The sequence below is a fragment of the Lissotriton helveticus genome, chromosome 5_1, assembly GCF_964261635.1.
Source record: "Lissotriton helveticus chromosome 5_1, aLisHel1.1, whole genome shotgun sequence".
NCBI lineage: Eukaryota > Metazoa > Chordata > Amphibia > Caudata > Salamandridae > Lissotriton > Lissotriton helveticus.
Window position 1 is genome coordinate 1,921,632,494 of NC_136065.1, and position 24,842 is coordinate 1,921,657,335.

General features: G+C 45.2%; 5 non-coding genes across 5 annotated transcripts; all 5 read left to right on the forward strand.

The window, feature by feature from the left end:
• Positions 1 to 990: 990 nt before the first annotated feature.
• On the forward strand, positions 991 to 1,077 carry TRNASTOP-UCA (transfer RNA opal suppressor (anticodon UCA)). The gene has a single exon. It is a non-coding gene; the product is annotated as a tRNA-Sec (tRNA).
• Positions 1,078 to 3,807: 2,730 nt separating this feature from the next.
• On the forward strand, positions 3,808 to 3,894 carry TRNASTOP-UCA (transfer RNA opal suppressor (anticodon UCA)). The gene has a single exon. It is a non-coding gene; the product is annotated as a tRNA-Sec (tRNA).
• Positions 3,895 to 6,622: 2,728 nt separating this feature from the next.
• Positions 6,623 to 6,709, forward strand: TRNASTOP-UCA (transfer RNA opal suppressor (anticodon UCA)). Its single transcript has one exon. It is a non-coding gene; the product is annotated as a tRNA-Sec (tRNA).
• A 14,049-nt stretch (positions 6,710 to 20,758) lies between these two features.
• TRNASTOP-UCA (transfer RNA opal suppressor (anticodon UCA)) lies at positions 20,759 to 20,845 on the forward strand. Its single transcript has one exon. It is a non-coding gene; the product is annotated as a tRNA-Sec (tRNA).
• Positions 20,846 to 24,332: 3,487 nt separating this feature from the next.
• TRNASTOP-UCA (transfer RNA opal suppressor (anticodon UCA)) lies at positions 24,333 to 24,419 on the forward strand. The gene has a single exon. It is a non-coding gene; the product is annotated as a tRNA-Sec (tRNA).
• Positions 24,420 to 24,842: the final 423 nt, after the last annotated feature.

Genomic DNA, 24,842 nt, shown 5'->3' on the forward strand with positions numbered 1-24,842 from the left:
GTTATGTTGTGGTATCTTGGACTTTCCATTTACACAATTCATGTTGTGGTGTCTTGGCTTTCCTTTACATGAGTCATGTTGTGTTTTCTTGATCTTCCTTTCACACAATTCATGTTGTGGTGTCTTGGCTTTCGTTTACACAATTCATGTTGTGGTGTCTTGGCTTTCTTTTACACAATTCATGTTGTGGTGTCTTGGGCTTTCCTTTACTCAAGTCATTTTGCGATGTCTTGGCTTTCCTTTACTCAAGTCATGTTGTGGTGTTTTGGCTTTCTTTTACACAAGTCATGTAGTGTTGTATTGGCTTTCCTTTACTCAAGTCATATTGTAATGTTTTGGCTTTCCTTTACACAAGTCATGTTGTGGTGTCTTGGCTTTCCTTTACTCAAGTAATGTTGTGGTGTTTTGGCTTTCCTTTACAGAAGTCATGTTGCGATGTCTTGGCTTTGCTTTACTCAAGGCATGTTGTGGTGTTTTGGCTTTCCTTTACACAAGTCATGTTGTGGTGTCTTGGCTTTCCTTTACTCAAGTCATATTGTGGTGTTTTGGCTTTCCTTTACACAATCATGTTGTGGTGTCTTGATCTTTCCGTTCAAGGAGTCAGAGAGAGTGAGAGAACAGAGTAAAGCTTTAAGAATGTCTGTTTATTCTGTGTTCTGTAAACTCAAATCAGCACGGCCTTTCCTCTTCTATTGTAGTTAACGCTGACATTACCAATGATTTATCTGAACTTTGTCCATATTATAAGAAAGTTACGTTTACCCAGAAAGCCTGTCTCTGTTTTGCATACAATCAAAGGTTCATATTCTGAACTTTTGACTAAAACAGTGCATGAAAATAAAGACAAATCAAAAATAGAGCTGAGCCCTGAACTTCAATAAATAGTGGGCATTGATAGCTAAGCGGATTACACATTTTGGCTCACACCCTACCTGTAAAAGAGTATGTATTCTTGTGATATATATACCTGTTTTGCTACACTGTTTCTTTGCCCGGATGAACCTCAGTGGTCTGGGGTGCAGGCTTCAAACCTGTAGCTGTCTAGCGACAGAGTGGTTCAATTCCACCTTCTGGGCGAGGCAGCTTTTGTGATGGGCTGCCCATTGTCAGGGTAACTAATACATGTTTTTTTGTCAATTCTTTTCATGTTCACAACTTGTAGCAGACAATATTTGGTAACTACATTTTCAGCAGCCCTGCCGACACGTGTTTTCTTCTGTGTTTTCAAGGCCACATCACCATTTAAGATCAAAGAGTAACCGAGAGAATTACTTGTTAAATAGTAGCCAGCGCTCTGAGGTGCGATTCATCTGGGCACCCCAGCAAGTCATGAAAGGAAGGGAATGCATTAAACACAGTGTAGATTGGAGAATCTGACATTAATAATCTGAGAGAATGGGAAGAGATAGTGTCCGATACTAATGAAATGAAGGCAGTGATGTTCATCAATGGAATGAGGGTATCACATTTTACAATATCAAAGTAAATGGTCATCTATCTGCTCCCGTAGATGCCCCTGGTACTGAGGAAGGACCACTGAACCCCATCCTTGGTCCACGGAGTAGGCTTTTTGTGGGCACTTTACTTCTTTGTTGCAGACTTTGCTCACAGATCTTGGAGTCTCACAGTCTTTCTGTGCACCCAATATAAACAAATGAATAAATAAATACATGAATGCATATGTATAATGAAGCATGCAAAATGAGTTTGCCTCTAGGCTATCCCATTTTTGGGGCCAGATAATGGACCCTGAGGCACAACGACATAAAGCGATATCCTCAGGGTTATACCATTCCATCACATTTGGAAACTAGGATTAAAAAGTCCTTTTGTACAACAAAAAATCTAACATCCTTACCTCGTCCTCTCATCTGGAGTGATCCAGCAGAGCAAAAAATATGTTGCAGCATAACCTGATTAATAGAGTGTTTTAAATCTTCTGACCGCCTCTGCCCTCCTCCACTGCTGGGGTGCCACCCGTTTCCCCTTTCCCCCCAAGTTCAATCAGAGGTCACAGAGCCTGGCTGTCACTGCATAGAGGCGCTCTGCTCAGCATCCTCAACCTTGTTCCCACATCAGCACGTGGCCTGTTCCTAGTCCGTTGCACCTGCACCCCCCAGTTCACACCACTGCCGAGTGACTGACAGTTTTATCAGAGTAATCCAGGTCACCAAGAATGCAATGTTTAAGTCCCACACTTTTCATTTACAAAGCACTAGTGTTCGCAGGTGTCTTACTACAATTGAAGTGACTCAGAACTACAATTCCCAGAATGTATTAGGTTATTCAAATAAAATACAGGACAAGAGTGTTGCGTGTTTGATACCATGAAATCTCCAGGTAACTCTTCCTTACATAGCTGACCATTTACATAAAGGTCAGCCTATGATCTCTGCAAGTAATTCTGCCTAGGGCGAGAAGGCTTCGAGAGGCACAGCCAAGAGGAACGGTTACCAGGAGGAACTACTACAAATCCTCCAAGAAAAGGCAAATACAGAAAACCTAAAACTGATGACTGATGTAGAAACGGGTATGTCAATAAACTTTTAGATTTATTAATAAATACACCTACACCTCAGCTTCACTTGTCTTTACAATTAGCACATGTCGGGGTTGTGGTGTCTTGGACTTTCCTTTACACAAGTCATGTTGTGGTGTCTTGGGCATTTCTTTCCACAAGTCGTATTGAGGTGTCTTGGAATTTCCTTTCCATGAGCCATGTTGTGGTGTCTTGGACTTTCCTTTCCATGAGTCATGTTGTGGTGTCTTGGACTTTTCATTTACACGAGCCATGTTGTGGTGTCTTCAGCTTTCCATGAGTTATGTTGTGGTATCTTGGACTTTCCATTTACACAATTCATGTTGTGGTGTCTTGGCTTTCCTTTACATGAGTCATGTTGTGTTTTCTTGATCTTCCTTTCACACAATTCATGTTGTGGTGTCTTGGCTTTCGTTTACACAATTCATGTTGTGGTGTCTTGGCTTTCTTTTACACAATTCATGTTGTGGTGTCTTGGGCTTTCCTTTACTCAAGTCATTTTGCGATGTCTTGGCTTTCCTTTACTCAAGTCATGTTGTGGTGTTTTGGCTTTCTTTTACACAAGTCATGTAGTGTTGTCTTGGCTTTCCTTTACTCAAGTCATATTGTAATGTTTTGGCTTTCCTTTACACAAGTCATGTTGTGGTGTCTTGGCTTTCCTTTACTCAAGTAATGTTGTGGTGTTTTGGCTTTCCTTTACAGAAGTCATGTTGCGATGTCTTGGCTTTGCTTTACTCAAGGCATGTTGTGGTGTTTTGGCTTTCCTTTACACAAGTCATGTTGTGGTGTCTTGGCTTTCCTTTACTCAAGTCATATTGTGGTGTTTTGGCTTTCCTTTACACAATCATGTTGTGGTGTCTTGATCTTTCCGTTCAAGGAGTCAGAGAGAGTGAGAGAACAGAGTAAAGCTTTAAGAATGTCTGTTTATTCTGTGTTCTGTAAACTCAAATCAGCACGGCCTTTCCTCTTCTATTGTAGTTAACGCTGACATTACCAATGATTTATCTGAACTTTGTCCATATTATAAGAAAGTTACGTTTACCCAGAAAGCCTGTCTCTGTTTTGCATACAATCAAAGGTTCATATTCTGAACTTTTGACTAACAGTGCATGAAAATAAAGACAAATCAAAAATAGAGCTGAGCCCTGAACTTCAATAAATAGTGGGCATTGATAGCTAAGCGGATTACACATTTTGGCTCACACCCTACCTGTAAAAGAGTATGTATTCTTGTGATATATATACCTGTTTTGCTACACTGTTTCTTTGCCCGGATGAACCTCAGTGGTCTGGGGTGCAGGCTTCAAACCTGTAGCTGTCTAGCGACAGAGTGGTTCAATTCCACCTTCTGGGCGAGGCAGCTTTTGTGATGGGCTGCCCATTGTCAGGGTAACTAATACATGTTTTTTTGTCAATTCTTTTCATGTTCACAACTTGTAGCAGACAATATTTGGTAACTACATTTTCAGCAGCCCTGCCGACACGTGTTTTCTTCTGTGTTTTCAAGGCCACATCACCATTTAAGATCAAAGAGTAACCGAGAGAATTACTTGTTAAATAGTAGCCAGCGCTCTGAGGTGCGATTCATCTGGGCACCCCAGCAAGTCATGAAAGGAAGGGAATGCATTAAACACAGTGTAGATTGGAGAATCTGACATTAATAATCTGAGAGATTGGGAAGAGATAGTGTCCGATACTAATGAAATGAAGGCAGTGATGTTCATCAATGGAATGAGGGTATCACATTTGACAATATCAAAGTAAATGGTCATCTATCTACTCCCGTAGATGCCCCCGGTACTGAGGAAGGACCACTGAAACCCATACTCTGTCCACGGAGTAGGCTTTTTGTGGGCACTCTACTTCTTTGTTGCAGACTTTGCTCACAGATCTTGGAGTCTCATAGTCTTTCTGTGCACCCACTATAAACAAATGAATGAATAAATACATGAATGCATATGTATAATGAAACATGCAAAATGAGTTTGCCTCTAGGCTATCCATTTTTGAGGCCAGATAATGGACCCTGAGGCACAACGACATAAAGCGATATCCTCAGGGTTATACCATTCCATCACATTTGGAAACTAGGATAAAAAAGTCCTTTTGTACAAAAAAAAACTAACATCCTTACCTCGTCCTCTCATCTGGAGTGATCCAGCAGAGCAAAAAATATGTAGCAGCATAACCTGATTAATAGAGTGTTTTAAATCTTCTGACCGCCTCTGCCCTCCTCCACTGCTGGGGTGCCACCCTTTTCCCCTTTCCCCCCGAGTTCAATCAGAGGTCACAGAGCCCGGCTGTCACTGCATAGAGGCGCTCTGCTCAGCATCCTCAACCTTGTTCCCACATCAGCACGTGGCCTGTTCCTAGTCCGTTGCACCTGCACCCCCCAGTTCACACCACTGCCGAGTGACTGACAGTTTTATCAGAGTAATCCAGGTCACCAAGAATGCAATGTTTAAGTCCCACACTTTTCATTTACAAAGCACTAGTGTTCGCAGGTGTCTTACTACAATTAAAGTGACTCGGAACTACAATTCCCAGAATGTATTAGGTTATTCAAATCAAATACAGGACAAGACTTTTGCATGTTTGATACCATGAAATCTCCAGGTAACTCTTCCTTACATAGCTGACCATTTACATAAAGGTCAGCCTATGATCTCTGCAAGTAATTCTGCCTAGGGCGAGAAGGCTTCGAGAGGCACAGCCAAGAGGAACGGTTACCAGGAGGAACTACTACAAATCCTCCAAGAAAAGGCAAATACAGAAAACCTAAAACTGATGACTGATGTAGAAACGGGTATGTCAATAAACTTTTAGATTTATTAATAAATACACCTACACCTCAGCTTCACTTGTCTTTACAATTAGCACATGTCGGGGTTGTGGTGTCTTGGACTTTCCTTTACACAAGTCATGTTGTGGTGTCTTGGGCATTTCTTTCCACAAGTCGTATTGAGGTGTCTTGGAATTTCCTTTCCATGAGCCATGTTGTGGTGTCTTGGACTTTCCTTTCCATGAGTCATGTTGTGGTGTCTTGGACTTTTCATTTACACGAGCCATGTTGTGGTGTCTTCAGCTTTCCATGAGTTATGTTGTGGTATCTTGGACTTTCCATTTACACAATTCATGTTGTGGTGTCTTGGCTTTCCTTTACATGAGTCATGTTGTGTTTTCTTGATCTTCCTTTCACACAATTCATGTTGTGGTGTCTTGGCTTTCGTTTACACAATTCATGTTGTGGTGTCTTGGCTTTCTTTTACACAATTCATGTTGTGGTGTCTTGGGCTTTCCTTTACTCAAGTCATTTTGCGATGTCTTGGCTTTCCTTTACTCAAGTCATGTTGTGGTGTTTTGGCTTTCTTTTACACAAGTCATGTAGTGTTGTCTTGGCTTTCCTTTACTCAAGTCATATTGTAATGTTTTGGCTTTCCTTTACACAAGTCATGTTGTGGTGTCTTGGCTTTCCTTTACTCAAGTAATGTTGTGGTGTTTTGGCTTTCCTTTACAGAAGTCATGTTGCGATGTCTTGGCTTTGCTTTACTCAAGGCATGTTGTGGTGTTTTGGCTTTCCTTTACACAAGTCATGTTGTGGTGTCTTGGCTTTCCTTTACTCAAGTCATATTGTGGTGTTTTGGCTTTCCTTTACACAATCATGTTGTGGTGTCTTGATCTTTCCGTTCAAGGAGTCAGAGAGAGTGAGAGAACAGAGTAAAGCTTTAAGAATGTCTGTTTATTCTGTGTTCTGTAAACTCAAATCAGCACGGCCTTTCCTCTTCTATTGTAGTTAACGCTGACATTACCAATGATTTATCTGAACTTTGTCCATATTATAAGAAAGTTACGTTTACCCAGAAAGCCTGTCTCTGTTTTGCATACAATCAAAGGTTCATATTCTGAACTTTTGACTAACAGTGCATGAAAATAAAGACAAATCAAAAATAGAGCTGAGCCCTGAACTTCAATAAATAGTGGGCATTGATAGCTAAGCGGATTACACATTTTGGCTCACACCCTACCTGTAAAAGAGTATGTATTCTTGTGATATATATACCTGTTTTGCTACACTGTTTCTTTGCCCGGATGAACCTCAGTGGTCTGGGGTGCAGGCTTCAAACCTGTAGCTGTCTAGCGACAGAGTGGTTCAATTCCACCTTCTGGGCGAGGCAGCTTTTGTGATGGGCTGCCCATTGTCAGGGTAACTAATACATGTTTTTTTGTCAATTCTTTTCATGTTCACAACTTGTAGCAGACAATATTTGGTAACTACATTTTCAGCAGCCCTGCCGACACGTGTTTTCTTCTGTGTTTTCAAGGCCACATCACCATTTAAGATCAAAGAGTAACCGAGAGAATTACTTGTTAAATAGTAGCCAGCGCTCTGAGGTGCGATTCATCTGGGCACCCCAGCAAGTCATGAAAGGAAGGGAATGCATTAAACACAGTGTAGATTGGAGAATCTGACATTAATAATCTGAGAGATTGGGAAGAGATAGTGTCCGATACTAATGAAATGAAGGCAGTGATGTTCATCAATGGAATGAGGGTATCACATTTGACAATATCAAAGTAAATGGTCATCTATCTACTCCCGTAGATGCCCCCGGTACTGAGGAAGGACCACTGAAACCCATACTCTGTCCACGGAGTAGGCTTTTTGTGGGCACTCTACTTCTTTGTTGCAGACTTTGCTCACAGATCTTGGAGTCTCATAGTCTTTCTGTGCACCCACTATAAACAAATGAATGAATAAATACATGAATGCATATGTATAATGAAACATGCAAAATGAGTTTGCCTCTAGGCTATCCATTTTTGAGGCCAGATAATGGACCCTGAGGCACAACGACATAAAGCGATATCCTCAGGGTTATACCATTCCATCACATTTGGAAACTAGGATAAAAAAGTCCTTTTGTACAAAAAAAAACTAACATCCTTACCTCGTCCTCTCATCTGGAGTGATCCAGCAGAGCAAAAAATATGTAGCAGCATAACCTGATTAATAGAGTGTTTTAAATCTTCTGACCGCCTCTGCCCTCCTCCACTGCTGGGGTGCCACCCTTTTCCCCTTTCCCCCCGAGTTCAATCAGAGGTCACAGAGCCCGGCTGTCACTGCATAGAGGCGCTCTGCTCAGCATCCTCAACCTTGTTCCCACATCAGCACGTGGCCTGTTCCTAGTCCGTTGCACCTGCACCCCCCAGTTCACACCACTGCCGAGTGACTGACAGTTTTATCAGAGTAATCCAGGTCACCAAGAATGCAATGTTTAAGTCCCACACTTTTCATTTACAAAGCACTAGTGTTCGCAGGTGTCTTACTACAATTAAAGTGACTCGGAACTACAATTCCCAGAATGTATTAGGTTATTCAAATCAAATACAGGACAAGAGTTTTGCATGTTTGATACCATGAAATCTCCAGGTAACTCTTCCTTACATAGCTGACCATTTACATAAAGGTCAGCCTATGATCTCTGCAAGTAATTCTGCCTAGGGCGAGAAGGCTTCGAGAGGCACAGCCAAGAGGAACGGTTACCAGGAGGAACTACTACAAATCCTCCAAGAAAAGGCAAATACAGCAAACCTAAAACTGATGACTGATGTAGAAACGGGTATGTCAATAAACTTTTAGATTTATTAATAAATACACCTACACCTCAGCTTCACTTGTCTTTACAATTAGCACATGTCGGGGTTGTGGTGTCATGGACTTTCCTTTACACAAGTCATGTTGTGGTGTCTTGGGCATTTCTTTCCACAAGTCGTATTGAGGTGTCTTGGAATTTCCTTTCCATGAGCCATGTTGTGGTGTCTTGGACTTTCCTTTCCATGAGTCATGTTGTGGTGTTTTGGCTTTCCTTTACACAAGTCATGTTGTGGTGTCTTCTACTTTCCTTAATACAAGACATTTTGTGGTTTCTTGGCTTTCCTTTACACGAGTCATGTTGTGGTGCCATGGCTTTCCTTTACACAAGTCATGTTGTGGTGCCTTGGCTTGCCTTTTCATGAGTCACGTTGTGGTGTCTTGGCTTTCCTTTACAACACTAGTCATGTTGTGGTGTCTTGACTTTCCTTTACACAAGTCATGTTGTGCTGTCTTGGCTTTCCTTTACACAAGTCATGTTGTCTTGTCTTGAAATATCCTTTACACAAGTCATGTTATGGGGTCTTGATCTTTCCTTTACAGCATTCATGTTGTGTTGTCTTGGACTTTACTTACCACAAGTCATGGTGTGGTGTCTTGGCCTTTCCTTTACACGAGTCATGTTTTGTTGTATTGGACTTTTCATTCACACGAGCCATGTTGTGGTGTCTTCAGCTTTCCATGAGTTATGTTGTGGTATCTTGGACTTTCCATTTACACAGTTCATGTTGTGGTGTCTTGGCTTTCCTTTACATGAGTCATGTTGTGTTTTCTTGATCTTCCTTTTACACAATTCATGTTGTGGTGTCTTGGCTTTTGTTTACACAATTCATGTTGTGGTGTCTTGGCTTTCTTTTACACAATTCATGTTGTGGTGCCTTGGGCTTTCCTTTACACAAGTCATGTTGCGATGTCTTGGCTTTCCTTTACTCAAGTCGTGTTGTGGTGTTTTGGCTTTCCTTTACACAAGTCATGTAGTGGTGTCTTTGCTTTCCTTTACTCAAGTCATGTTGTAGTGTTTTGGCTTTCCTTTACACAAGTCATGTTGTGGTGTCTTGGCTTTCCTGTACTCAAGTCATGTTGTGGTGTTTTGGCTTTCCTTTACACAAGTCATGTTGCGATGTCTTGGCTTTCCTTTACTCAAGTCATGTTGTGGTGTTTTGGCTTTCCTTTACACAAGTCATGTTGTGGTGTCTTGGCTTTCCTTTACTCAAGTCATATTGTGGTGTTTTGGCTTTCCTTTACACAATCATGTTATGGTGTCTTGCTCTTTCCGTTCAAGGAGTCAGAGAGAGTGAGAGAACAGAGTAAGGCTTTAAGAATATCTGTTTATTCTGTGTTCTGTAAACTCAAATCAGCACGGCCTTTCCTCTTCTATTGTGGTTAACGCTGACATTACCAATGATTTATCTGAACTTTGCCCACATTATAAGAAAGTCTCGTTTACCCAGAAAGCCTGTCTCTGTTTTGCATACAATCAAAGGTTCATATTCTGAACTTTTGACTAAAACGGTTGTTAGAAGCGGCCGTCTCTAGTTGGCAGAAGTATACACTTCTGACAAATAGGGACACACCTTTTCTAGTCAGGGCAAAGGGATCACACACTTAGATAACCCCTGCTCACCCCCTTGGTAGCTTGGCAAAGCAGACAGGCTTATCTCAGAGGCAGTGCGTTAAGCATTTATGACCACATACAGTAATAAAGTGAATACACTACAAATGGACACGACACAGTAGTATTATAAAAATAAGGATTTTTATATAAGGCTTAGCACAAGACCAAATAACGACAAAATATACCACAATCTTAATAAATACTCTTGGAAGGAAAAATAATAGTTCAAGTACGGTTTCTTCTTAGCACAAAGTCTTTAGTAACAAAAGCAGCTCTTCTTCTCTAAAATCAAAGTTCTTGGCAACAATGTAACCCACACGGGAGTCACACGACGTCGAGGCAAAGTTAATCCAAAGGTTCGGCGTCGACCGCGAGGAGCGCTACGTCGAGCCCGGAGTCGCACAGACCCCCACAACACGGTACCTTGGAAAAGTGAAGCACTCGATGATCAGCGGCGTCGAGATGTCCGGTGTCGCGTCTTCGGCGTCGATCGGGCCTCGGAGTCGGGGCGATCTGCAGCGGCGTCGACCGAAGTCAGGCGGGAGCAGCGCTCACGAGATGAAGCAGGATACGGCGTCGTCGATGTCGATGTTGCAAGAGTGAGCAGCGCTCACGGCGTCGAGAGGGCTCGAAGTCGATGCGATCAGCGGCGGTGCAGACACGAGGTCACTTGGAGCTGGAGCCGAACTCACTACTCACTGGCGTTGCTGCTGGCGTCGATCGGGCCCGGCGGCCGGCGTCGAGGAAGCGGGACACTGGAGCCGTTACTCACGATGTCGAGCTGGATTCGGCGGCGTCCGTCGGCGTCGAGATTGCTGGATTCTTTCAGAGGTGCTGGATTCACAAATTCCAGCAAATAGCACTTTAAGCAGATGAAGTCCTTTAGCCCTGTGACTTCAACAGGAGACTGGCACTCTTCCAGCCCTTGGAGATTTTCTTAGCAAAGAGTGAGAGTACACACACAGTTCCTCTCTCCTGGTTCCTTGGCAAAAATAAAGAAGCAATGCAGGATTCCCCCAACAAACAGCGCTCTGGCAAAGGGGTAGGCAGTCCTTAGATCAGCAGGCTTCTTGTCCTTGGTTCAGGTTTCCTTGTCAGAAGTGATCTGCATTCTTGGTTCAGGGGTCCTTCTCTTATACCTCTTTTTGGCTTTGATCCCTTTGTCCATGCAGGGGAATTTCCCCCCATCTCGGGTTTGTTGTGGGTGTTGCCAGGCTGAGGCACCTGGCCTATTCACTGGGCAGGGCAGAGTCCTCAGCCGCCCAGCAGGAGCGGAGCCAGCATTGTCACTGGCAGGGGCAGGGCCATCAGTTGCCCAGCAGGAGGTGGGCCAGGAAAGTCCCAGGCAGGCACAGAGTCATCAGCCGCCTGGCAGGGGGGCAGAGCCAGCATTGTATCAGGCAGGGCAGGCTATCAGGAGCTACTCTTCCCCTACTCTCAATGCAAATGCCCCACTCATCCCACACTGACTCATTCAGACTCTCTGGAGCCACCCAGCTCCTGTCACACGCACACCAGAACCAGCAGAGACCGGTAGACAGTTAGACAAGAAAATAGCTACTTTCTAAAAGTGCTATTTTCAAACACAGAGTCTAAAAACCATCCACCCAACCGGATGCGTTATTAAACCCTGAGTTCAGGGATACCAAACTCGACATTGCACCATGCTCCCCGAGCTCGCTAGGATTATAGCATTAATAATCCTGGCAGCCCATTCTAACTGCTGGAGAGCAGGTTACCTTACAATAGTGAAAAACGAATATGGCTGTAATTCACTATTAGGACATGCCAACCTTGTCAGGCTTGTCCTACCTTATGCTTACAATGCACCCTGCCCGTGGGCCTACCATAGGGGTGACTAACATGAAGTTAAGGGAAGGTTTAGGGACTGGCCAGTAGGTGTACTTGCGCAGTCCTCGTGACAGTCAGACTGCACGTGGTCTAGCAATGGTAGACCTTCAGACATACTTTTACTAGGCCGCTCTTGTGGGTGGCACAACATGTGCTGCAAGCCCACTAGCAGCATTTGTATTTACAAGCCCTGGCACTCCTGGTGCACGCTACTAGGGACTGATAGTAAACCAAATAAGCCAAACATGGAAGTCAATCAATACAGCAATTTCACATAGGGAGCACTTGCACTGTGGCACTGATCAGCAGTGGCACAGTGCCCAAAGCAATATACCAGCAAAAACATCATAAACAGAGGAGGCAAACAGAAAAAAATGGAGGAGAGACTCATGCCAATGATGCCAGGTCTAACACGTGTCCCCTCCAGCTGAACTGTGGGGAGAACTACCCTTACCCTAGGGAGTCCTCATCACTAAGGCGGAAAAATCTGGACAGACCATCAGCATTGGCGTGATCTGTGCCAGGGCGGTGTTCCACCGTGAAGTCCATCCCCTGTAGGGAAATGGACCACTTCAACAGCTTTGGATTCTCACCCCTCATCTGCATCAACCATCTGAGGGGCCTGTGGTCTGTCTGAACCCGGAAGTGAGTCCCAAACAGGTAGGGTCTTAGCTTCTTCAGCGCCCAGACCACAGCAAATGCTTCTCTCTCTATCGCACTCCACCTCTGTTCCCTGGGAAGTAACCTCCTGCTGATGAAGGCTACAGGTAAGTCTCGGCCCTCTTCATTCACCTGAGCTAGAACAGCCCCCACACCATGCTCTGAAGCGTCCGTCTGGACAACAAATTCTTTAGAAAAGTCGGGTGCCTGGAGTATGGGTGCTGTGCACATTGCAGTTTTCAGGGTGTCAAAGGCCGTCTGACAGGCGTCAGTCCAGTTCACAAGTCGTGGCTGCTTCCTGGAAGTCAGCGAAGTCAAGGGGTGCACAATGTTACCATAATCCTTGACGAACCTCCTGTAATAACCCGTGAGACCCAAGAAGGCTCTCACCTGAGTCTGGGTTTTGGGCGGTGCCCATGCCAGGATGGTATCAATCTTGGGTTGCAGGGGGGCCACCTTGCCACTCCCTACTTGGTGCCCCAAGTACACCACTGAACCCTGCCCAATCTGGCACTTACTGGCTTTGATTGTGAGGCCTGCTCGGCGCAGGGCTAACAACACTTCCTGGAGGTGGCGCAAGTGTTCCTCCCAGCTGGCGCTGAACACTGCAATGTCGTCCAGGTAGGCGGCACTGAAATCCTCCAGTCCAGCCAAGACCTGGTTGACCAACCTCTGGAAGGTGGCAGGGGCATTCTTCATCCCAAAGGGCATAACCCGGAACTGGTAGTGCCCATCTGGTGTGGAGAATGCTGACCTCTCTTTTGCCCCATCAGTCAAGGCGATCTGCCAGTACCCAGATGTCAGATCAAACGTACTAAGGTACCGGGCAGCCCCCAACCGATCTATGAGCTCATCAGCTCTGGGGATGGGGTGCGCGTCAGTCTTGGTGACTGAATTGAGTCCTCGGTAATCCACACAGAACCGAAGTTCCGGTGAAGCACCAGGCGCTGCAGCCTTTGGGACCAAGACCACTGGGCTGGCCCAAGGACTGCTAGAGGACTCAACCACCCCTAAGGCAAACATTTTGGAGACCTCCTCCTTGATGTATGCTCTGACCTTGTCAGTCACTCTGTAAGCCTTGTGCTTCACAGGAGTGCTGTCCCTGGTGTCCACATCATGGACACACCACTGAGTGACACCAGGAATCAAGGAGAACAGATCAGGGAATTGTCCCAACAATTGGCGACAATCCTGCTGCTGTTCAGGGGTCAGTGTGTCAGAGAGGACAACACCATCCACTGACCCATCTTGCTCTTTTGCATACAGGAGGTCAAGAAGAGGCTCACTCTCCTCCTCCATTCCAGCATCTGTAGCTAGGAGCATGCCCACTTCGGACCTTTCTAAGTGGGGCTTTAAACAGTTGACATGCAGGACCCGCAAGGGGTTCCTGGGAGACTTTAAGTCCACCATGTAGGTGACATCGCTCTTTTTCTCCACAACCTCAAATGGTCCAGTCCACCTGTCCTTGAGCGCACAAGGTTCCACAGGGGACATAACCCAAACTTTCTGTCCAGGCTGAAGCTCTACCAGAGTGGCCTTCTGGTCGTACCTCCGCTTCATCTCCTCCTGGCTGGCCTCCAGATTTGCCTGAGCAAGATCTCTGAAGCGCCTAGTCTGGTTCCTAAAGGCCAGCATGTAACTGTATACATCCTGGGGAGGTTTCCTGGGAGATTACTCCCAGCCTTCTTTGACCAGACTCAAAGGTCCTCTTACCGGGTGACCATACAAAAGCTCAAAGGGGCTGAACCCTAGAGACTTCTGTGGCACCTCACGGTAAGCAAACAACAGACATGGCAAGAGGACGTCCCATTTACGCCTCATTGGTTCTTCAAGACCCATAATCATGCCTTTAAGGGTACGGTTGAATCTTTCAACCAACCCATTACCTTGAGGGTGGTAAGGAGTGGTGAACTTATAAGTTACCCCACACTCCTTCCACAGAGACTTCATATAGTTGGAAATGAAGTTGGTGCCCCGGTCTGACACCACCTCTCTGGGGAACCCCATTCGGGAGAAAACACCCATCAGTGCCCGTCCCACCACGGGGGCAGTCACTGTTCTGAGAGGGATGGCTTCCGGGTACCGTGTGGCATGGTCCACCAAGACCAGGATGAACCTGTTGCCCAGGGCTGTCTTGGGATCCAGTGGCCCAACAATGTCAATCCCCACCCGGTCAAAGGGGGTACTGACCACGGGAAAAGGTTGGAGGGGAGTCTTCTGCTTCCGCCCGCTTTTCCCACTTGCCTGGCAAGTTTGACAGGTCTTGCACTGGATGTCTACATCCCTTCTCATCTGAGGCCAATAAAAATGGGTGACAAGCCTGTCATAGGTCTTGTCCTGCCCCAGATGTCCAGCTAAAGGGATGTCATGAGCCAAACCCAGTAGGAAGGCTCTGAAGCGCTGGGGTACCACCAGCACACGGGCTGACCCAGGCTCAGCAGCCTTAGGCTCGCTATACAGGAGGTCGTTCTCCCAGTAAACAAAATGTGACCCTGACTGATCACCTGAGGTTTGGGCTGAGGCCTGTTGCCTCATACCCACAAGAGAAGGGCACACTTTCTGTTCTGCACAGAATTCCTCCCTGGAGGGACCACCATCCTGCTGCCAATGGGTCAGCTCGGGCAGGTCTCCCAGTTCAGCAACTTGTTCACCTGTGGGTTCCAGGGCATGCCCCTCAAGGCCTGCCTCCTCCTGGACCACGGGAACTACGGGGGATGGTTTCCCGCGCCCCCTGCCTCTTCTCTTCACAGCTGGGTCCTGGGCCATATTTTCAGGCTCCAGAACCCCATCAACACCCTTACTCGCTGTCATGGATCAAGTGGTTGCACACACCCACTCTGGCACACCCAACATTTTCAAATGTGTCTCCCTCTCCACCTTAGCCCAAGGGGAGTCTTCCAAATCATTGCCCAGGAGACAATCAACAGGCATGGCGGGCCTTACAGCAACTTGAAGAGTACCTGAAACTCCCCCCCATTCAAAGGAAACTTGAGCTACCTCATACTCTCTCTGGGAGTTGTCAGCAGCTATCACGGGGTAGAATGCGTGGGGAACAACCTGCTCTCTGGACACCAAGTGACACTTGACAGCTGTCACACTCGCTCCGGTGTCTCTGAGAGCTTCCACTCTATGGCCATTAATGGTCACCCACTGCCTATATTTCTTAGTGTTACTAGGCAGAGGGGGCGGAGGGACCAATTCCATGTCTCCTAGAGAGACCAGGGACATCTCTGCGGGACACTCCCCACCATGGGCAACCATCTCCTCCCCTCCCAGGGCTACACTCGCCAGCTGACGGGGAGCTGCACGTGGTGGTGCAGCAGAGTTCTTCAAGGGACACTGAGGGTCATAAAAACGGTGTCCCACCTGCTTACAAGCGAAGCAGGTCATTGGGCCTCTGCGAACAGGTTTACCTGTCGGGGCCTCTGATTTCTTATCTGGGGAGGCTGGGAACCCTTCCCTTGGTTCCCTTGGGGAGTACTTTGGGGCCCTTTCTGGGACTCCTTCTGTTTACACTTGTCCCCCCCACTCTTCTGCTGGGGACCCTGCCCACCTTTGGCTGAGTCTCCCACTGGACCCTTGTGGACCCTGGTACTGACCCAGCGGTCCGCCTCTTCAGCAAGTTTTCTAGGGTTAGATATCTTGCTATCAATAAGGTGCTGGCGCAGCTCTGGAAAACAGTTATTAGACAAGTGCTCCCTAGCAAACAAATCATAAAGAGCATCATAACTTTCCACTTTGCTGCCCTTTACCCAACCATCCATGGCTCTGCAAAAATATGACACATACTCCACCCACGTAGTACCAGGCAACTTCTTACATTCTCTAAAGGCCTGTCTGTACTTTTCTGGGGTTAGGCCATACCTTAACATTAAAGCATCTTTCATATGAGCATAAGACATCCTATCCTCAACAGGCATGTCTAACAGGGTATCTCTCCCCTCATTCACAAAGCGACCCCACAACCCCGCTCCCCAATCCTTCTCAGGGACCCGGTGGGCCAACAATGCTAACTCATATGCTTTAAACCATTGACTAATATCTTCATTCTTCTGAAAATCTTTGATCACATCTTTGGGAAAATAAAACCTACTTTCTGCAGGCATAGATGGGATGCTGCCACCATAGGGATTCAATTCTAACTCTTTAGCTTTGAGCTCCAACTCCCTCAACTTGGTATCACGCTCAACAGCTAACTTCTCTCTTTCAAACCTTTTGATCTCCATATCAGCTTCTCTCCTGCCTCTTGCATTCTCTATCTCCAACTGCCCATTTATCTTAAGTTTTGCCATTTCCATGTTGTATGCTCGCTCCTTTCGCCCTTTCTTCTCTTTCTTCAGGAGAAAGACCTTTGGAGGAAACACTGCTGCCAGGAGGGGATACAGGCCCATTCACTGGCACCTCCTCCTCCCCTTCCCCTGTCGGTACCACCACCGGATCAGAGGGATCTCTGGCCTCTAACCAGGCCTGCAATGCTTTGAGATAATCTGGTCTTCTTGAAATGCCTGTAGTAGGAACTTTCAACTGCTTGCAAAAGGCTTTCAGCTTCTTTAACGGATAGTCGTTCATCTTACTCCTATCAAATTCCTCCACAACAACAACAGGGGCAGTGACTCTGCATCACTCATGGTCAAAACTGGCAGTTTTCAAAAATCAAGCTCCAGGAAAGCGGAGAACAAAAATAGAATCCTACCAAAACAGATTGTGGCTGCGCTATGGTCTGCTTTCACTATGTAGCGCACACTAATCACTGCACATGGGTCATAAATGCAAAGTTCAAATCCTCACCGCTGACCCACCAATGTTAGAAGCGGCCGTCTCTAGTTGGCAAAGGTATACACTTCTGACAAATAGGGACACACCTTTTCTAGTCAGGGCAAAGGGATCACACACTTAGATAACCCCTGCTCACCCCCTTGGTAGCTTGGCAAAGCAGACAGGCTTATCTCAGAGGCAGTGCGTTAAGCATTTATGACGACATACAGTAATAAAGTGAATACACTACAAATGGACACGACACAGTAGTATTATAAAAATAAGGATTTTTATATAAGGCTTAGCACAAGACCAAATAACGACAAAATATACCACAATCTTAATAAATACTCTTGGAAGGAAAAATAATAGTTCAAGCACGGTTTCTTCTTAGCACAAAGTCTTTAGTAACAAAAGCAACTCTCCTTCTCTAAAATCAATGTAACCCACACGGGAGTCACACGACGTCGAGGCAAAGTTAATCCAAAGGTTCGGCGTCGACCGCGAGGAGCGCTACGTCGAGCCCGGAGTCGCACAGACCCCCACAACACGGTACCTTGGAAAAGTGAAGCACTCGATGATCAGCGGCGTCGAGATGTCCGGCGTCGCGTCTTCGGCGTCGATCGGGCCTCGGAGTCGGGGCGATCTGCAGCGGCATCGACCAAAGTCAGGCGGGAGCAGCGCTCACGAGATGAAGCAGGATACGGCGTCGTTGATGTCGATGTTGCAAGAGTGAGCAGCGCTCACGGCATCGAGAGGGCTCGAAGTCGATGCGATCAGCGGCGGTGCAGACACGAGGTCACTTGGAGCTGGAGCCGAACTCACTACTCACTGGCGTTGCTGCTGGCGTCGATCGGGCCCGGCGGCCGGCGTCGAGGAAGCGGGACACTGGAGCCGTTACTCACGATGTCGAGCTGGATTCGGCGGCGTCCGTCGGCGTCGAGATTGCTGGATTCTTTCAGAGGTGCTGGATTCACAAATTCCAGCAAATAGCACTTTAAGCAGATGAAGTCCTTTAGCCCTGTGACTTCAACAGGAGACTGGCACTCTTCCAGCCCTTGGAGATTTTCTTAGCAAAGAGTGAGAGTACACACACAGTTCCTCTCTCCTGGTTCCTTGGCAAAAATAAAGAAGCAATGCAGGATTCCCCCAACAAACAGCGCTCTGGCAGAAGGGGTAGGCAGTCCTTAGATCAGCAGGCTTCTTGTCCTTGGTTCAGGTTTCCTTGTCAGAAGTGATCTGCATTCTTGGTTCAGGGGTCCTTCTCTTATACCCCTTTTTGGCTTTGATCCCTTTGTCCATGCAGGGGAATTTCCCCCCATCTCGGGTTTGTTGTGGGTGTTGCCAGGCTGAGGCACCTGGCCTATTCACTGGGCAGGGCAGAGTCCTCAGCCGCCCAGCAGGAGCGGAGCCAGCATTGTCACTGGCAGGGGCAGGGCCATCAGTTGCCCAGCAGGAGGTGGGCCAGGAAAGTCCCAGGCAGGCACAGAGTCATCAGCCGCCTGGCAGGGGGGCGGAGCCAGCATTGTATCAGGCAGGGCAGGCTATCAGGAGCTACTCTTCCCCTACTCTCAATGCAAATGCCCCACTCATCCCACACTGACTCATTCAGACTCTCTGGAGCCACCCAGCTCCTGTCACACGCACACCAGAACCAGCAGAGACCGGTAGACAGTTAGACAAGAAAATAGCTACTTTCTAAAAGTGCTATTTTCAAACACAGAGTCTAAAAACCATCCACCCAACCGGATGCGTTATTAAACCCTGAGTTCAGGGATACCAAACTCGACATTGCACCATGCTCCCCGAGCTCGCTAGGATTATAGCATTAATAATCCTGGCAGCCCATTCTAACTGCTGGAGAGCAGGTTACCTTACAATAGTGAAAAACGAATATGGCTGTAATTCACTATTAGGACATGCCAACCTTGTCACATTTGACAATATTTGGTAACTACATTTTAAGCAGCCCTGCCGACACGTGTTTTCTTCTGTGTTTTCAAGGCCACGTCACCATTTAAGATCAAAGAGTAACAGAGAGGATTACTTTTTAAATAGTAGCCAGTGCTCTGAGGGGCGAATCATCTGGGCACCCCAGCAAGTCATGAAAGGAAGGGTATGCATTAAACAGTGTAGATTGGAGAATCTGACATTAATAATCTAAGAGATTGAGAAGAGATAGTGTCCGATACTAATGAAATGAAGGCAGTGATGTTCATCAATGGAATGAGGGTATCACATTTGACAATATCAAAGTAAATGGTCATCTATCTGCTCCCGTAGATGCCCCCGATACTGAAGAAGGACCACTGAACCCCATCCTCGGTCCACGGAGTAGGCTTTTTGTGGGCACTCTACTTCTTTGTTGCAGACTTTGCTCACAGATCTTGGAGTCTCACATCTCCATCTTCTTTTCTTTGGGTTAATTCCATAACCCTTGGTAGCTCCAGCTTCTAACTCTAAGTTTAAGTGAACTGTGTTTGTTCGCGTTTCTGCACCATTATTTACATGTGTACTCAACTATATATATATCAAATTCTGGGGATATTCTTTTTTAACTCATTGGTTTATCAGCTCGAATTTGGTCTTTTATTAAATCAACAAATGCTTTAGCTTCTTCTGGGTCTCTTATATTTCTCATTTTATTTCGCCACATGATTCTTAATGAGGGTGGAAATTTCATTTGCGCTGTGGCACCAAGTTGTTGAAGTTCTGGCATTAGTTTCCCCAGCTCCCATTGTCTGGTTTGAGAAGCAAACTAACAGAGGCCTAGTTGACTTGACATTAAAACATAATACGGCAGAGGGTGGAACAAAAGGAGCATCGGCACCAGCAGTAGTAATAAGGGAGGATACAACAGACGAGGAAGATGCAGCAGAAAAAGAAAAAGAGAAAGAAGAGGCACAAGGAAACATCAAAAGTCACACAGACGAATTCCTCGAAAAGATATGGATGGAGATGAAGGAAAAATTCACTATATCAGAGGCTAAACAGGATAAAATTCAAGAAGTCTGTGAGAAACTAGATAATAAACTAAATGCTTTGGGAGACAGGGTGACAGCTGTAGAAAGTGAAGTGGGTACTCTAAATAAAAATGTGGAAAGAAACCGAAAAGAAATCACCTCACTGAAGCAAGAAAACAAGACACTATACGACAAGATGGAGTCACTTGAAAACCAGGCAAGAAAAAATAATGTAAGGATATTAAATGTGCCAGAAAATCAAGAAGGAACAGAAATAAAGAAATATATAATCGATCTGTTGGCAGAATATTTCCCCTGGGCAGACAAAGATCTACTTGAAGAAGACATACAAAGGGTTCACAGAGACCCATTTGGTAAAAACAAAGAGAGGAAAACGCCAAGGAAAATACTCGTTAACTTTAAAACCTATGTATTGAAGGGAAAAATACTAGGAGAAGCTCTGAAAAAAGGAACATACAATAAAGACAATTGGACTTTCAAGCCTGTCTCTGTTTTGCATACAATCAAAGGTTCATATTCTGAACTTTTGACTAAAACAGTGCATGAAAATAAAGACAAATCAAAAAAAGAGCTGAGCCCAGAACTTCAATAAATAGTGAACATTGATAGCTAAGCGGATTGCACATTTTGGCTCACACCCTACCTGTAAAAGAGTATGTATTCTTGTGATATATATACCTGGTTTGCTACACTGTTTCTTTGCCCGGATGAACCTCAGTGGTCTGGGGTGCAGGCTTCAAACCTGTAGCTGTCTAGCGACAGAGTGGTTCAATTCCACCTTCTGGGCGAGGCAGCTTTTGTGATGGGCTGCCCATTGTCAGGGTAACTAATACATGTTTTTTTGTCAATTCTGTTCATGTTCACAACGTGTAGCAGACAATATTTGGTAACTATATTTTCAGCAGCCCTGCCGACACGTGTTTTCTTCTGTGTTTTCAAGGCCACGTCACCATTTAAGATCAAAGAGTAACCGAGATAATTACTTGTTAAATAGTAGCCAGCGCTCTGAGGGGCTATTCATCTGGGCACCCCAGCAAGTCATGAAAGGAAGGGTATGCATTAAACACAGTGTAGATTGGAGAATCTGACATTAATAATCTGAGAGATTGGGAAGAGATAGTGTCCGATACTAATGAAATGAAGGCAGTGATGTTCATCAATGGAATTAGGGTATCACATTTGACAATATCAAAGTAAATGGTCATCTATCTGCTCCCGTAGATGCCCCCGGTACTGAGGAAGGACCACTGAACCCCATCCTCGGTCCACGGAGTAGGCTTTTCGTGGGTACTTTACTTCTTTGTTGCAGACTTTGCTCACAGATCTTGGAGTCTCACAGTCTTTCTGTGCACCCAATATAAACAAATGAATAAATAAATACATGAATGCGTATGTATAATGAAGCATGCAAAATGAGTTTGCCTCTAGGCTATCCATTTTTGGGGCCAGATAATGGACCCTGAGGCACAACGACATAAAGCGATATCCTCAGGGTTATACCATTCCATCACATTTGGAAACTAGGATTAAAAAGTCCTTTTGTACAACAAAAAATCTAACATCCTTACCTCGTCCTCTCATCTGGAGTGATCCAGCAGAGCAAAAAATATGTTGCAGCATAACCTGATTATTAGAGTGTTTTAAATCTTCTGACCGCCTCTGCCCTCCTCCACTGCTGGGGTGCCACCCTTTTCCCCTTTCCCCCCCGAGTTCAATCAGAGGTCACAGAGCCCGGCTGTCACTGCATAGAGGCGCTCTGCTCAGTATCCTCAACCTTGTTCCCACATCAGCACGTGGCCTGTTCCTAGTCCGTTGCACCTGCACCACCAGTTCAAACCACTGCCGAGTGACTGACAGTTTTATCAGAGTAATCCAAGTCACCAAGATTGCAATGTTTAAGTCCCACACTTTTCATTTACAAAGCACTAGTGTTCACAGGTGTCTTACTACAATTGAAGTGACTCGGAACTACAATTCCCAGAATGTATTAGGTTATTCAAATAAAATACAGGACAAGAGTGTTGCATGTTTGATACCATGAAATCACCAGGTAACTCTTCCTTACATAGCTGACCATTTACATAAAGGTCAGCCTTTGGTCTCTGCAAGTAATTCTGCCTAGGGCGAGAAGGCTTCGAGAGGCACAGCCAAGAGGAACGGTTACCTGGAGGAACTACTACAAATCCTCCAAGAAAAGGCAAATACAGCAAACCTAAAACTGATGACTGATGTAGAAACGGGTATGTGAAGAAACGTTTAGATTTATTAATAAATACACCTACACCTCAGCTTCACTTGTCTTTACAATTAGCAGATGTCGGGATTGTGGTGTCTTGGACTTTCCTTTACACAAGTCATGTTGTGGTGTCTTGGGCTTTTCGTTCCACAAGTCGTTTTGAGGTGTCTTGGAATTTCCTTTCCATGAGTCATGTTGTGGTGTCTTGGACTTTCCTTTCCATGAGTCATGTTGTGGTGTCTTGGCTTTCCTTTTCACAAGTCATGTTGTGGTGTCTTCTACTTTCCTTTACACAAGACATTTTGTGGTGTCTTGGCTTTCCTTTACACGAGTCATGTTGTGGTGCCATGGCTTTCCTTTACACAAGTCATGTTGTGGTGCCTTGGCTTGCCTTTTCATGAGTCACGTTGTGGTGTCTTGGCTTTCCTTTACACTAGTCATGTTGTGGTGTCTTGACTTTCCTTTACACAAGTCATGTTGTGGTGTCTTGGCTTTCCTTTATACAAGTCATGTTGTTGTGTCTTTGGCTTTTCTTTCCACAAGTCGTTTTGAGGTGTCTTGAAATTTCCTTTCCATGAGTCATGTTGTGGTGTCTTGGACTTTCCTTTCCATGAGTCATGTTGTGGTGTCTTGGCTTTCCTTTACACAAGTCATGTTGTGATGCCATGGCTTTCCTTTACAAAAGTCATGTTGTGGTGCCTTGGCTTGCCTTTCCATGAGTCACGTTGTGGTGTCTTGGCTTTCCTTTACACTAGTCATGTTGTGGTGTTTTGACTTTCCTTTACACAAGTCATGTTGTGGTGTCTTGGCTTTCCTTTACACAAGTCATGTTGTCTTGTCGTGAAATATCCTTTACACAAGTCATGTTATGGGGTCTTGATCTTTCCTTTACAGCATTCATGTTGTGTTGTCTTGGACTTTCCTTACCACAAGTCATGGTGTGGTGTCTTGGCCTTTCCTTTACACGAGTCATGTTTTGTTGTCTTGGACTTTTCATTTACACGAGCCATGTTGTGGTGTCTTCAGCTTTCCATGAGTTATGTTGTGGTATCTTGGACTTTCCATTTACACAATTTATGTTGTGGTGTCTTGGCTTTCCTTTACATGAGTCATGTTGTGTTTTCTTGATCTTCCTTTTACACAATTCATGTTGTGGTGTCTTGGCTTTCGTTTACACAATTCATGTTGTGGTGTCTTGGCTTTCTTTTACACAATTCATGTTGTGGTGCCTTGGGCTTTCCTTTACACAAGTCATGTTGCGATGTCTTGGCTTTCCTTTACTCAAGTCATGTTGTGGTGTTTTGGCTTTCCTTTACACAAGTCATGTAGTGGTGTCTTGGCTTTCCTTTAGTCAAGTCATATTGTAGTGTTTTGGCTTTCCTTTACACAAGTCATGTTGTGGTGTCTTGGCTTTCCTTTACTCAAGTCATGTTGTGGTGTTTTGGCTTTCCTTTACACAAGTCATGTTGCGATGTCTTGGCTTTCCTTTACTCAAGGCATGTTGTGGTGTTTTGGCTTTCCTTTACACAAGTCATGTTGTGGTGTCTTGGCTTTCCTTTACTCAAGTCATACTGTGGTGTTTTGGCTTTCCTTTACACAATCATGTTGTGGTGTCTTGCTCTTTCCGTTCAAGGAGTCAGAGAGAGTGAGAGAACAGAGTAAGGCTTTAAGAATGTCTGTTTATTCTGTGTTCTGTAAACTCAAATCAGCACGGCCTTTCCTCTTCTATTGTGGTTAACGGTGACATTACCAATGATTTATCTGAACTTTGTCCATATTATAAGAAAGTCTTGTTTACCCAGAAAGCCTGTCTCTGTTTTGCATACAATCAAAGGTTCATATTCTGAACTTTTGACTAAAACAGTGCATGAAAATAAAGACAAATCAAAAAAAGAGCTGAGCCCAGAACTTCAATAAATAGTGAACATTGATAGCTAAGCGGATTACAAATTTTGGCTCACACCCTACCTGTAAAAGAGTATGTATTCTTGTGATATATATACCTGTTTTGCTACACTGTTTTGCTACACTGTTTCTTTGCCCGGATGAACCTCAGTGGTCTGGGGTGCAGGCTTCAAACCTGTAGCTGTCTAGCGACAGAGTGGTTCAATTTCACCTTCTGGGCGAGGCAGCTTTTGTTAAGGGCTGCCCATTGTCAGGGTAACTAATACATGTTTTTTTGTCAATTCTGTTCATGTTCACAACTTGTAGCAGACAATATTTGGTAACTACATTTTCAGCAGCCCTGCCGACACGTGTTTTCTTCTGTGTTTTCAAAGCCACGTCACCATTTAAGATCAAAGAGTAACCGAGAGAATTACTTGTTAAATAGTAGCCAGCGCTCTGAGGGGCGATTCATCTGGGCACCCCAGCAAGTCATGAAAGGAAGGGTATGCATTAAACACAGTGTAGATTGGAGAATCTGACATTAATAATCTGAGAGATTGGGAAGAGATAGTGTCCGATACTAATGAAATGAAGGCAGTGATGTTCATCAATGGAATGAGGGTATCACATTTGACAATATCAAAGTAAATGGTGATCTATCT